At 43.3% G+C, this 12,555-nt stretch overlaps 1 pseudogene; it reads left to right on the forward strand.

Annotated features, from left to right (window-relative positions):
• Nucleotides 1-2,147: 2,147 nt before the first annotated feature.
• On the forward strand, nucleotides 2,148-3,193 carry LOC139385729 (uncharacterized; annotated as a pseudogene).
• Nucleotides 3,194-12,555: the final 9,362 nt, after the last annotated feature.

The following is a 12,555-nucleotide window of genomic DNA, read 5'->3' on the forward strand; positions in this document are numbered from 1 at the left end:
TTTATTTATTTAAAAAATATACAGTGTATATATATATATTATTGAATATCCGAAACATACAATATACTTGCAGTGAAGCCGCTGAACAACTACACCATACCAGTCATCCAACAGACTCCCATTCAGAGTGGCACACTGAAGCATCCAGGGTCAATGTCCGGCTCAAGGGCACGTTGACAGATCTCCCACCAGGCCAAAAAGATTGAACCTGAACCCTCCAAGATCCCCCCCACAGTTCCCCAATAGCTGTCCCTCAACCATCCGAGACCCCACAGTCCCCCCAAGAAGAAAAATAAGAAATACAATTAATTCCATTCCCCACCCCCATGTGCATATGCACGTGTACAAACACCTGCACGGGAACATCAGCCTCAGGCAAACCGGCATTAGCTGTAAAAACACTGCCCCTCAGTGTCATTTAAACATACTTTTTATTTTGACTTTATTTTTTATTTGTATGTTTGTCCATCATCTCCTGCACAGCAACTCCACTCCCATTAGTCTCCAATTCCACATCCTCACCAACACCACTTCCAGCAGCATCTGGTCTCCCATCCAGGACCAACCGTGCTTAGCTTCAGAGGCAAGCCAGCAGTGGGTTGCAGGGTGGTATGCTGCTGGCTAAAAATGTATGGTATTTGAATGTGTTCAGCACATGAAAACACTCAATTAATTTTTAACTTTGGGTCCGCCTCGTCCCGCTGCGTCATCCTCTATTTCCAAAGTAATATACAGAACGTCAGCTTTTATCCCCACGTATATACATATGACTCTGATTCCAACAGTTGTCGCCTTACAATAAAACAAGCAGACATAGTAATTTCACAAGCTAGCTCTTTCATAAAAGCACATTTGTTCTGTCTGTTTGTTCTGGTAGAAATTATGACAATAATGTCATAGTATCCCAGACTTTTTATCTTCTTTCAGACTGTAAATTTATACACTGTAATTGTTAGATTCTACAACAACCAGACAGACAGTAATTTCACAAGCTACCTCTCTCATGCAATATCCTACTGTTCAGGTGATAGAAAAGCATAAAAATATCAGTTTAACCCAGACTTGAACTGTATGTTTGCCATAGTATCATAGCACCATTCAGTTCTCTCTGATCTCTCCATAACAGCTCTAACCTTCCACAGTGAGCTGGAATAACTTGGTGGTGTCTCCATACTCTATGGATGTTGCCATACAGCTGAGGAGTCCTGGGTGGAGGTCCCTTAGGGCCTTGGTGATGGTAACCTTGGCCTCTCTGCCGACCTGGTACAGGGTGTAACCACCGCTGACCAGGTCTAGGGCCTCCCCGTCCAGCAGCCACGACACCGTCACAGGGGGGTTGGCATAGATGGGACAGGACAGCACCATGTCACTAAACTCCTCCACTGTCACATTGTCTGTCCCTGACAGATTTGGGGGGACAGAAGAAGGAGAGGAAGAGGAGGAAGAGTAGGAGGAGAGGAATAGAGAGATCAGGAAGAGACAAATATTCTATGATAGGGATCGATAGGGCTCTCCAATGTAATTGAGTGTGTGCTAAGGCATAAACACATTTATCATGCTATGAATTCTATTGCAAATGGTGTACATTAAGAATTATCTTATCTCTACAATATTCTTTATGTAGAAATGACTGCTGTGTCATCCCTCCTCCCTCAACTTTGAAAAGGTTGATGACATCCGCTCCTCATTCCCTCAGCCTATTCACTCATCCACTGGTCCCCCTCACACAGAACTACCATACGCCTTGACCTCTTCTCCCCCTTTTCTCCAGATTAAATCCTGAGACTAGTATGGTCCGGCCGCCCGACAACCTGCCCGCTCGGTCCCATCATCTCCTCCCTTCTCTAGACCATCTCTGGAGATCTTGTCCCATTCCTCACTTCCTTCATCAACTCATCCCTGACCACTGTCTGCGTCCCCTCTGACTTCAAGGTGGCCAGTCGCTCACATCCTAAAAAACAACAACACTCGGCCCCTCTGAAAACTACAAACCGGTATCCCCTCTTTCTTTTCTTTCCAAAACACTTGACCATGCTGTCTCTGACCAACTCTCTCACTATCTCTCTCAGAATGATCTTCTTGACCCTAACCAGTCCTAACCAGGCTTCAAGACGGGTCACTCAACCGAGACTGCTGTTCTCTGTATCATGGAGACTCTCCGCACTACCAAAGCTGACTCTCTTTTCTCTGTTCTCATCCTCCTCCATCTATCCGCTGCCTTCGACACCGTGAACCATCAAATTCACGCACCACGTAATCGCACTACTGGTGTCCCTTGGGGCTCGGTTCTAGGCCCTCCCCTCTTCTCTTTACACAACAAGTCACTTGACTCCGTCATGTCCTCACATGGTCTCTCCCTCCTATCATTGCTATGCTGATGACACTAAACTACTTTCTCCTTCCCCTCTTCTGACACCCAGGTGGACACATGCATCTCTGCGTGCCTGGCAGATAAGTCGGCCCACCACCTCAAGCTCAACCTCAACAAGAAGGAGTTGCTCTTCCTCCCGGGGAAAGTCTGCCCATTCCATGACCTCTTCATCATGGTTGACAACTCCACGGTGTCCCCCTCCCAGAGTGCAAAGAACCTTGGTGTGACCATGGACAACAGCCTTTCATTCTCTGCAAACATCAAAGCAGTGACTCACTCCTGCAGATTCATGCTCTACAACATCCATAGAGTACGATCCTACCTCACACAGGAAGTGGTGCAGGTCTCAATCCAGGCACTTGTCATCTCCCATCTGGACTACTGCAAATCACTGTCGGCTGGGCTCCCCGCTTGTGCCATCAAACCCCTGCACTTATCCAGAACGCTGCAGCCTGCCTGATGTTCAACCTTCCCAAGTTCTCCCATGTCAAACCGCTCCTCCACACAATTCACTGGCTTCCAGACAAAGCTCGCATCCAATACATGACCATGGTGCTTGTCTATGGATTAGCAAGATGAACTGTCCCTCACTACTTTCAGGCTATGCTCAAACCCTACACTCCAACTCGAGTACTCCCTTCAGCCACCCCTGGTCTCTTGGCCCTCTCACCCCTACAGGAGGGCAATTCTCACTCAGCCCAGTCCAAGCTCTTCTCTGTCTTGGCACCCCAATGGTGGAACCAGCTTCCCCCTGAAGCTAGGACATCAGAGTCCCTGCCCATCTTCCGAAAACATCTGAAACCCTACCTCTTCCAAAAGTAACTTAAATAATCCCACAGCAGATTTCTGGTTCCAAGCACCCTTATACATGTTAACATAATAAGATTTAGAGTTGAGCATGTTCCCTTCCTTTACTGAGACTAAACTGCAGCCCTGCCTGGTACCACTGCAGCTCCTCCTCCCCCTGACCCCCCCCTTTCTGTACCCTCCAGATTGGTGTATATCCACCCCACGTCCACATCTCCATGCCCCACATCACCTGCCCTGATTCTGACCGCACGTGTAAATGGAACATAATTCCCTTTTATGTACGTTTCTCTCTATCCGTACTCTGACCTTGAATTTAAGCATGCCAATATAATCATATTCACCCGCTATTCGTTAGTGTGGAGATCTAAGTAATGAATTGATGTGTGGCGGAGGTGTCTACAGATACGCTGTATTGACCTTGACCTTGAATGAATTCCCTCATAATTCCACCACATTCTCACACAAGGAAACCATGAATAAGGTTGAGAGAAATGATTTTTCCCCCAGATAGAAATAACAGCATTCTCCATGCAATGCCATTCATAAATTGATAGGAACTATTGATAACAGCTAGGTAGATGAATAATCCGTTTGGAGAAGGGGACTGTAAATACACATAGCAATTGTTTTAGATAATTTTTCCTTATGATCCCTGGCAGGGCCGGTCCTGGACATTCAGTCGCTCTAGAAGAGACAATAATCTGCAATACCATGTTGGCTACTCGTCCGTTGTATAACCCAACAACAGAAGTGCTTCCCTAAAAGCTGCCTGGGTTTAAACAAGCATCTTCTCTTTTCAGGAAGAGAAAATACCAATTAATAGGGCCAGAATAGCAAAGTACATTTTTTTTATCTCTTCGAATATTACAGGCTGCAGTTTAGCTTCTGATTGTCATAGTGAGGAATCAATACATCCCCATATGCATCGGTCACGTCTTTCGCGGGCATTTTAGAGCTTGTTTCTACCATAAGGCATCACAGAGTTAAGCATTGTTATAGAGCGCTTGATATAATCTGGATACGTTTTATGTATTTATTTCAAAATATAAAGCAAACAATACATACCATGTTTTCCCTTTTCTTTAACACAGGGTACGTGATACCCTCACTCAAATTAGAGCCCTGGTTTTAGTCAAACACCAAGCCCTTCCCAGACACAGAGGTATTTAATCAGTGCATGTGACAGTATTGGTGTATTTGGCTATATCGACATCTATGGATAGGATACCTTGACCTTGAATGAATTCCCTCATAATTCCACCACATTCTCACACAAGGAAACCATGAATAAGGTTGAGAGAAATGATTTTTCCCCCAGATAGAAATAACAGCATTCTCCATGCAATGCCATTCATAAATTGATAGGAACTATTGATAACAGCTAGGTAGATGAATAATCCGTTTGGAGAAGGGGACTGTAAATACACATAGCAATTGTTTTAGATAATTTTTCCTTATGATCCCTGGCAGGGCCGGTCCTGGACATTCAGTCGCTCTAGAAGAGACAATAATCTGCAATACCATGTTGGCTACCCGTCCGTTGTATAACCCAACAACAGAAGTGCTTCCCTAAAAGCTGCCTGGGTTTAAACAAGCATCTTCTCTTTTCAGGAAGAGAAAATACCAATTAATAGGGCCAGAATAGCAAAGTACATTTTTTTTATCTCTTCGAATATTACAGGCTGCAGTTTAGCTTCTGATTGTCATAGTGAGGAATCAATACATCCCCATATGCATCGGTCACGTCTTTCGCGGGCATTTTAGAGCTTGTTTCTACCATAAGGCATCACAGAGTTAAGCATTGTTATAGAGCGCTTGATATAATCTGGATACGTTTTATGTATTTATTTCAAAATATAAAGCAAACAATACATACCATGTTTTCCCTTTTCTTTAACACAGGGTACGTGATACCCTCACTCAAATTAGAGCCCTGGTTTTAGTCAAACACCAAGCCCTTCCCAGACACAGAGGTATTTAATCAGTGCATGTGACAGTATTGGTGTATTTGGCTATATCGACATCTATGGATAGGATAATTGTGTCTGTCAACAGGTAGGCTTACCACTTATTTATTGGAAGATGAAGAAATAAACTCAAATTATATTTAACCCCTGCATCGTAGAGTTACCATGTTGCTATCACTATGCAACCTACTACCTATAGTAGGAAAACGAGTTTCTTATTAATAATGGCCCACCTGTTATCACACATGGCACGAGCCCATTTTCAAATCAAATCAAATCAAATTTTATTTGTCACATACACATGGTTAGCAGATGTTAATGCGAGTGTAGCGAAATGCTTGTGCTTCAAGTTCCGACAATGCAGTAATAACCAACAAGTAATCTAACTAACAATTCCAAAACTACTGTCTTGTACACAGTGTAAGGGGATAAAGAATATGTACATAAGGATATATGAATGAGTGATGGTACAGAGCAGCATAGGCAAGATACAGTAGATGGTATCGAGTACAGTATATACATATGAGATGAGTATGTAAACAAAGTGGCATAGTTAAAGTGGCTAGTGATACATGTATTACATAAGGATACAGTCGATGATATAGAGTACAGTATATACGTATGCATATGAGATGAATAATGTAGGGTAAGTAACATTATATAAGGTAGCATTGTTTAAAGTGGCTAGTGATATATTTACATCATTTCCCATCAATTCCCATTATTAAAGTGGCTGGAGTTGAGTCAGTGTCAGTGTGTTGGCAGCAGCCACTCAATGTTAGTGGTGGCTGTTTAACAGTCTGATGGCCTTGAGATAGAAGCTGTTTTTCAGTCTCTCGGTCCTAGCTTTGATGCACCTGTACTGACCTCGCCTTCTGGATGATAGCGGGGTGAACAGGCAGTGGCTCGGGTGGTTGATGTACTTGATGATCTTTATGGCCTTCCTGTGACATCGGGTGGTGTAGGTGTCCTGGAGGGCAGGTAGTTTGCCCCCGGTGATGCGTTGTGCAGACCTCACTACCCTCTGGAGAGCCTTACGGTTGAGGGCGGAGCAGTTGCCGTACCAGGCGATGATACAGACCGCCAGGATGCTCTCGATTGTGTTATCTGTAGAAGTTTGTGAGTGCTTTTGGTGACAAGCCGAATTTCTTCAGCCTCCTGAGGTTGAAGAGGCGCTGCTGCGCCTTCTTCACAATGCTGTCTGTGTGAGTGGACCAATTCAGTTTGTCTGTGATGTGTATGCCGAGGAACTTAAAACTTGCTACCCTCTCCACTACTGTCTACCCTCTCCACTACTTTGTTACAATTACAGTTACAATTACAGTTACAATTACAATAAAAATAACACTTTTATATAACATATTTAACATACATTTTAATATTTCTGTAGAACTGTTAAAACCGAGTAAGATCATTTGATCTTTGGAAACAACTGATTTCATAAATGCATGGCGGGCCTCGTTTCACTGGAGCAGTGAAAAATAAGCTTTATGTCATTGACCCAGCCTGAACGAATTTCATTTATTTTTCAAATCAGATTTGATTGTCCAACATCACTTTCAACAATGTATGTATTTAGTCTCCACCTAGAGTGGCCTCTTTCCTCTGCTGCGGTGCTGTATTGCACTCAGCGATGTTTTCTCTCGGTAGCTGTCCATGGTCCAGAAATCAAATCATGCGAGTTTGCTTGAACATCAGCCTGGTCTCCAGCTTCTTCCACCTCTGGAAACTATCTAGGTGGTCATGCGACTTCTCATTCGAGCTGAGGTGGCACAGATTCTTCCAGTCCCTGGTTCCATCCCTGACCAGCGCAGATTTGCCTTCGTGTGAAAAAACAGAAGGCTGCATCGTTTTGCTTGGAATAGACAAGCCTTTGTCTCTCCTCTTTCTCCCCGTTCGCCATCGGGCCACCGAAAACTTTCGTTGCCCCTCATCTCTTGGGAAATTCCCCTCCTTATCCTGATGTGGCCCAGCCTGCACTAACATATCCCGTAAAGTTCCATTCCCATATTTTGGTCACTCAATGGGATATTTTATGTGTTTTTTCTGGGAGTCGGATTTAGCAGTACCACCATTGTTATCCGGGACGGGGAGCGACGATTTGAGTCTGGGTCCAAGATAGTTGGCATTGTTTGGAGGTGTTTGCTAGGCCTGGTGCTGGAATCAGCGAACGGGTGCTTGTCGTTCTCGGCGAATGAATGGCCTGTCTTCGTTGGCTTGTCATTCTCCACACCGGTTGATGGACATTGCTGCACGCTGATACATTTCACCAGCGAATTTCTTTGTGCCTATTTTCTCGTTGTTTTTTAGTCGCTTTGTTTCAAATCTCTATAGATTACTTTTAGCTAAAATGTTATCCACTAGTAACGTTAGTAGCTAGCTAACGTTAACAGGCTAGGTTAGGCTACTGCCTTAATCACTAATCGTCTTCGTCACACACACAAACATAAACATAATAATTTAATTGGCAGATTCATTTTTATTAATGTCTCACAATTAGATAATCCCATACAAACACACACATCACCATCACCACAGCGACCAAGAATAGTGGGAGTGATTTTCGGGAGAAGTGGGAATGGGATCGAGACAGGAACTGCAGCAACGCTATGAGCTGGTGGATGGGGTGCCGCGGGCGGTGTTGTAGCCTATCTGGGGCGCCGAAGTCCGGCAGCCAATTGTCAAAATGCCTCCCCAAATTCAAGTGCCGCCATAGGCGGCGGCCTAATCTTGCCTAATGGGAGGGCCGGCACTGAACCCTGGAGACGATTGGGAAACCAGTCATATGAAAGCAAACTGAAAATCATATCAACATGAAATGTATTGTTGCCCCTTTTCCACAGTGATGTAGGCTAGAAATAGCTGTGCCGTTATTCTGAATTGTAATTGTGTGCCCTCATAATTTGCGTAGATGAAATGTGCAGAGCCAAGCTATAGGCTTCTGTAGGGCTGGACCTGCAGAGTTGATGTATATGCTTTAGAATGTTTTCATTTAATACCAAGGTTTTTTCTATTTTATTTTACAATTTGTATCATGTTAAATATTAGCCACTATCGGGAACTAACATCAGTAATACACACATACATGTATTAATAACTGTCACTTTAGTGTTTGTTTTCTTCCATTTATAGCTTCTATTTTGCATCATTCCATTCCAGGAATCCCTCAAGGTAATTTTGTCCAAAATTAGGTTGTAGATAGCAGGTCATTTTGTCCAAAATTAAGTTGTAGATAACCCAGCAAATAACCATCTTTCCAAGGTGCAGTTGCTGTGCAGCTGTTGTCTAATCTGATGCACATTTAAGTGTGTTTAGGATAAACTGTAATAAAACAAATGGTGAAATACACATGGTGCTGTTCCCAGACAAAACAAGGTGTCTATGTTCTAGACAAAATACTGGTCTATATGCTCTTTGATGTAGTTATTGTAGCCTATAGGAGTGACTAGGAGAAGGAGCATGTATCATGGTAGCTGAGCGTTTTAGAATGAGGTAAGGCCACCAGTTGGTGCTGAAACTGAGACGAACATGCATGCATTTACATGGCTTTCTTTCATAGTGGGAGGGTTTTCAGAGGGTTTTCAGCAGTTAAATTAAATGTATTCAGCGTCTGCAAGGGAACCACGCCTGCAAAGCTCATTGCCATGGCCATGGGAAAATCTGAATTTAACACAAATATTAATACAAATAATAATTATATACAGTGGAGAGAACAAGTATTTGATAGACTGACGATTTTGCAGGTTTTCCTACTTACAAAGCATGTAGAGTTCTGGAATTTTTTATCATAGGTTCACTTCAACTGTAAGAAACGTATAATCTCTGTAATTGCAAACAAAGGTTTCTGTACCAAATATTAAGTTATGCTTTTCTGAAGTATCAAATACTTATGTCATGCAATAAAATGCAAATTAATTACTAAAAAATCATACAATGTGATTTTCTGGATTTTTGTTTTAGATTGCAAACAAAGGTTTCTGTACCAAATATTAAGTTATGCTTTTCTGAAGTATCAAATACTTATGTCATGCAATAAAATGCAAATTAATTACTAAAAAATCATACAACGGAATCTAAAACAAAAATCCAGAAAATCACATTGTATGATTTTTTAGTAATTAATTTGCATTTTATTGCATGACATAAGTATTTGATACTTCAGAAAAGCATAACTTAATATTTGGTACAGAAACCTTTGTTTGCAATTACAGAGATCATACGTTTCCTGTAGTTCTTGACCAGGTTTGCACACACTGCAGCAGGGATTTTGGCCCACTCCACCATACAGACCTTCTCCAGATCCTTCAGGTTTCGGGGCTGTCACTGGGCAATACGGACTTTCAGCTCCCTCCAAAGATTTTCTATTGGGTTCAGGTCTGGAGACTGGCTAGGCCACTCCAGGACCTTGAGATGCTTCTTAGGGAGCCACTCCTTAGTTGTCCTGGCTGTGAGTTTCGGGTCATTGTCATGCTGGAAGACCCAGCCACGACCCATCTTCAATGCTCTTACTGTGGGAAGGAGGTTGTTGGCCAAGATCTCGCGATACATGGCCCCATCCATCCTCCCCTCAATATGGTGCAATCGCCCTGTCACCTTTGCAGAAAAGCATCCCCAAAGAATGATGTTTCCACCTCCATGCTTCACGGTTGGGATGGTGTTCTTGGGGTTGTACTCATCCTTCTTCTTCCTCCAAACACGGCGAGTGGAGTTTAGACCAAAAAGCTCTATTTTTGTCTCATCAGACCACATGACCTTCTCCCATTCCTCCTCTGGATCATCCAGATGGTCATTGGCAAACTTCAGACGGGCCTGGACATGCGCTGGCTTGAGCAGGGGGACCTTGCGTGCGCTGCAGGATTTTAATCCATGACGGCGTAGTGTGTTACTAATGGTTTTCTTTGAGACTGTGGTCCCAGCTCTCTTCAGGTCATTGACCAGGTCCTGCCGTGTAATTCTGGGCTGATCCCTCACCTTCCTCATGATCATTGATGCCCCACAAGGTGAGATCCTGCATGGAGCCCCAGACCGAGGGTGATTGACCGTCATCTTGATCTTCTTCCATTTTCTAATAATTGCGCCAACAGTTGTTGCCTTCTCACCAAGCTGCTTGCCTATTGTCCTGTAGCCCATCCCAGCCATGTGCAGGTCTACAATTTTATCCCTGATGTCCTTACACAGCTCTCTGGTCTTGGCCATTGTGGAGAGGTTGGAGTCTGTTTGATTGAGTGTGTGGACAGGTGTCTTTTATACAGGTAACGAGTTCAAACAGGTGCAGTTAATACAGGTAATGAGTGGAGAACAGGAGGGCTTCTTAAAGAAAAACTGACAGGTCTGTGAGAGCCGGAATTCTTACTGGTTGGTAGGTGATAAAATACTTATGTCATGCAATAAATGCAAATTAATTACTTAAACATCATACAATGTGATTTTCTGGATTTTTGTTTTAGATTCCGTCTCTCACAGTTGAAGTGTACCTATGATAAAAATGACAGACCTCTACATGCTTTGTAAGTAGGGAAACCTGCAAAATCGTCAGTGTATCAAATACTTGTTCTCCCCACTGTATATTTAAAGGCACTGGGCCTTTACTAGTCCTGTATTAGCAGACCGATGTAGCTGAAAAAGCTAACACAATTCTGCATCCCGTCTTAGAAGAAATGGCAGAACCCCCACCCCCAAACATCTTCCCATGGCTATGCCACTATGCACCTCCATAAGGTAAGTCTGAATACCAACAACATTTTCTAAGTTGGAATCGGGCCCCTACAGCACATCCAAGACGAGAACAATAGCATTAGTTATGCTACCATTATAAAAACACCAGACATGATTACAATACATCTTTGTAATGTACTTACAGTAGCTATTTCTGTATATATGTAATTTATGTCATCTGACTGGCTTTGACACCGCGTGTGAAATTAGGTTGGGTGACTCGTTTTGGCTTTCATCCACGGCTTTTATTCTTCTGGTCTATTTTATTGAAATGTTTCCTGTTTCACACTCTATATACACACACCTCAGACATGACACATACCCATCTATAATAGGGTCAATTAATTATACACCAAGCACTGGTACTCACTGTGCTGGATAAACATTATCTTAGTGATGAAAGGGGATAGTTTTCATGGCAGAGAGGTAGATATCAGTAGAGTATTTTTGGAATAAAGGAGGGTTATTTTTATTGACCTGCTGCTAGCTGATACAAACAGCCCAGGAAGAGAAGCGGGGTAAGGGCTTTTATCAGGGGGTTCATTTTCATCCTAAAGGCTGGAGACCTAGAGGAGGAAGCCAAGGGACAATAATATGTTATAGCTCACAGAAAAAGCTTCCCTCTGCAGTGCCTGTGGTCAAGTGGTAACACTGCCAGCTCTTAGCACATCATTTATATAACAACCACTGAGACCAGAGGGTTCAATCCCTGCTCTGTATCCAATTTTCCCACTGTGTCTCCTCTTCACATGTCCCTGTGTTTCTAAGCTGTCCAAACAAGAGAGGCAGAGCGAGAGAGGCAAGGCGAGCAGGGATATGAAGTGCCATCATCAGTCCAGGAGAATGTGAACAACACGATAACAGACGGGCATCAGAGGGGAAGCAACAAGATGACAAGAATTCAAGTGACATGGCACATGATATGATGTCTGATGTGGCCTGATTGTTTCAGTCAGGCTAGAGCCCGGGACAGTCCAGTGACTGACACAGTGCATTCTTAGAAAAAAAGGTGCTTTCTAGAGTTCTTTGGCTGTCCCCATAGCAGAACCCTTTGAAGAATCTCTTTTGGGTTCCATGTAGAACACTTTTAAATGGAACCCAAACTGGTTCTACCTGCAACCAAAAAAGGTTCCCCTATGGGGACAGCCAAAGAACCCTTTTGGAACATTTTGATAGCTATTGAGATTTTAGACAGATTTCATCCCTCCAAGTATTTACAGCCCTGTTGCCCCCTCCTGTGCTGAGAGAGTGGGAGTGCAGATAGATACTACATCTCCCTGTCACTGTCATCAGTTCTCTCTACCTGATAGGTGTCTTTGTAGTTTTTGAGTGTGTCTACTGGTTTTGGTTTGTAATTCTCCTCCATAAACGAACTTCAGACAACAGCACCTTTCCATAAAGTTTTTATGAGAATACATAGTGTGGCACAGCTGTTTAAGGCACTGCATCGCAGTGCTAGAGGTGTCTCTACAGACCCGGGTTTGATCCCGGGCTGTATCTCAACCGGCTGGGGGGGGGTAGGGGGGGGGGGGGGGGGGTAGGCCATCATTGTAAATAAGAATTTGTTCTTAACTGACTTGCCTAGTTAAATAAATGTAAAAATATAATAAGGATGTACTCCATCCATAAGATACAGTATATTTTCCCCATTTGCATTACCATCTGATGTCACAGTGTTACAGATGGCCAGGT

This window comes from Oncorhynchus clarkii, chromosome 27, assembly GCF_045791955.1.
Source record: "Oncorhynchus clarkii lewisi isolate Uvic-CL-2024 chromosome 27, UVic_Ocla_1.0, whole genome shotgun sequence".
Taxonomy (NCBI): domain Eukaryota; kingdom Metazoa; phylum Chordata; class Actinopteri; order Salmoniformes; family Salmonidae; genus Oncorhynchus; species Oncorhynchus clarkii.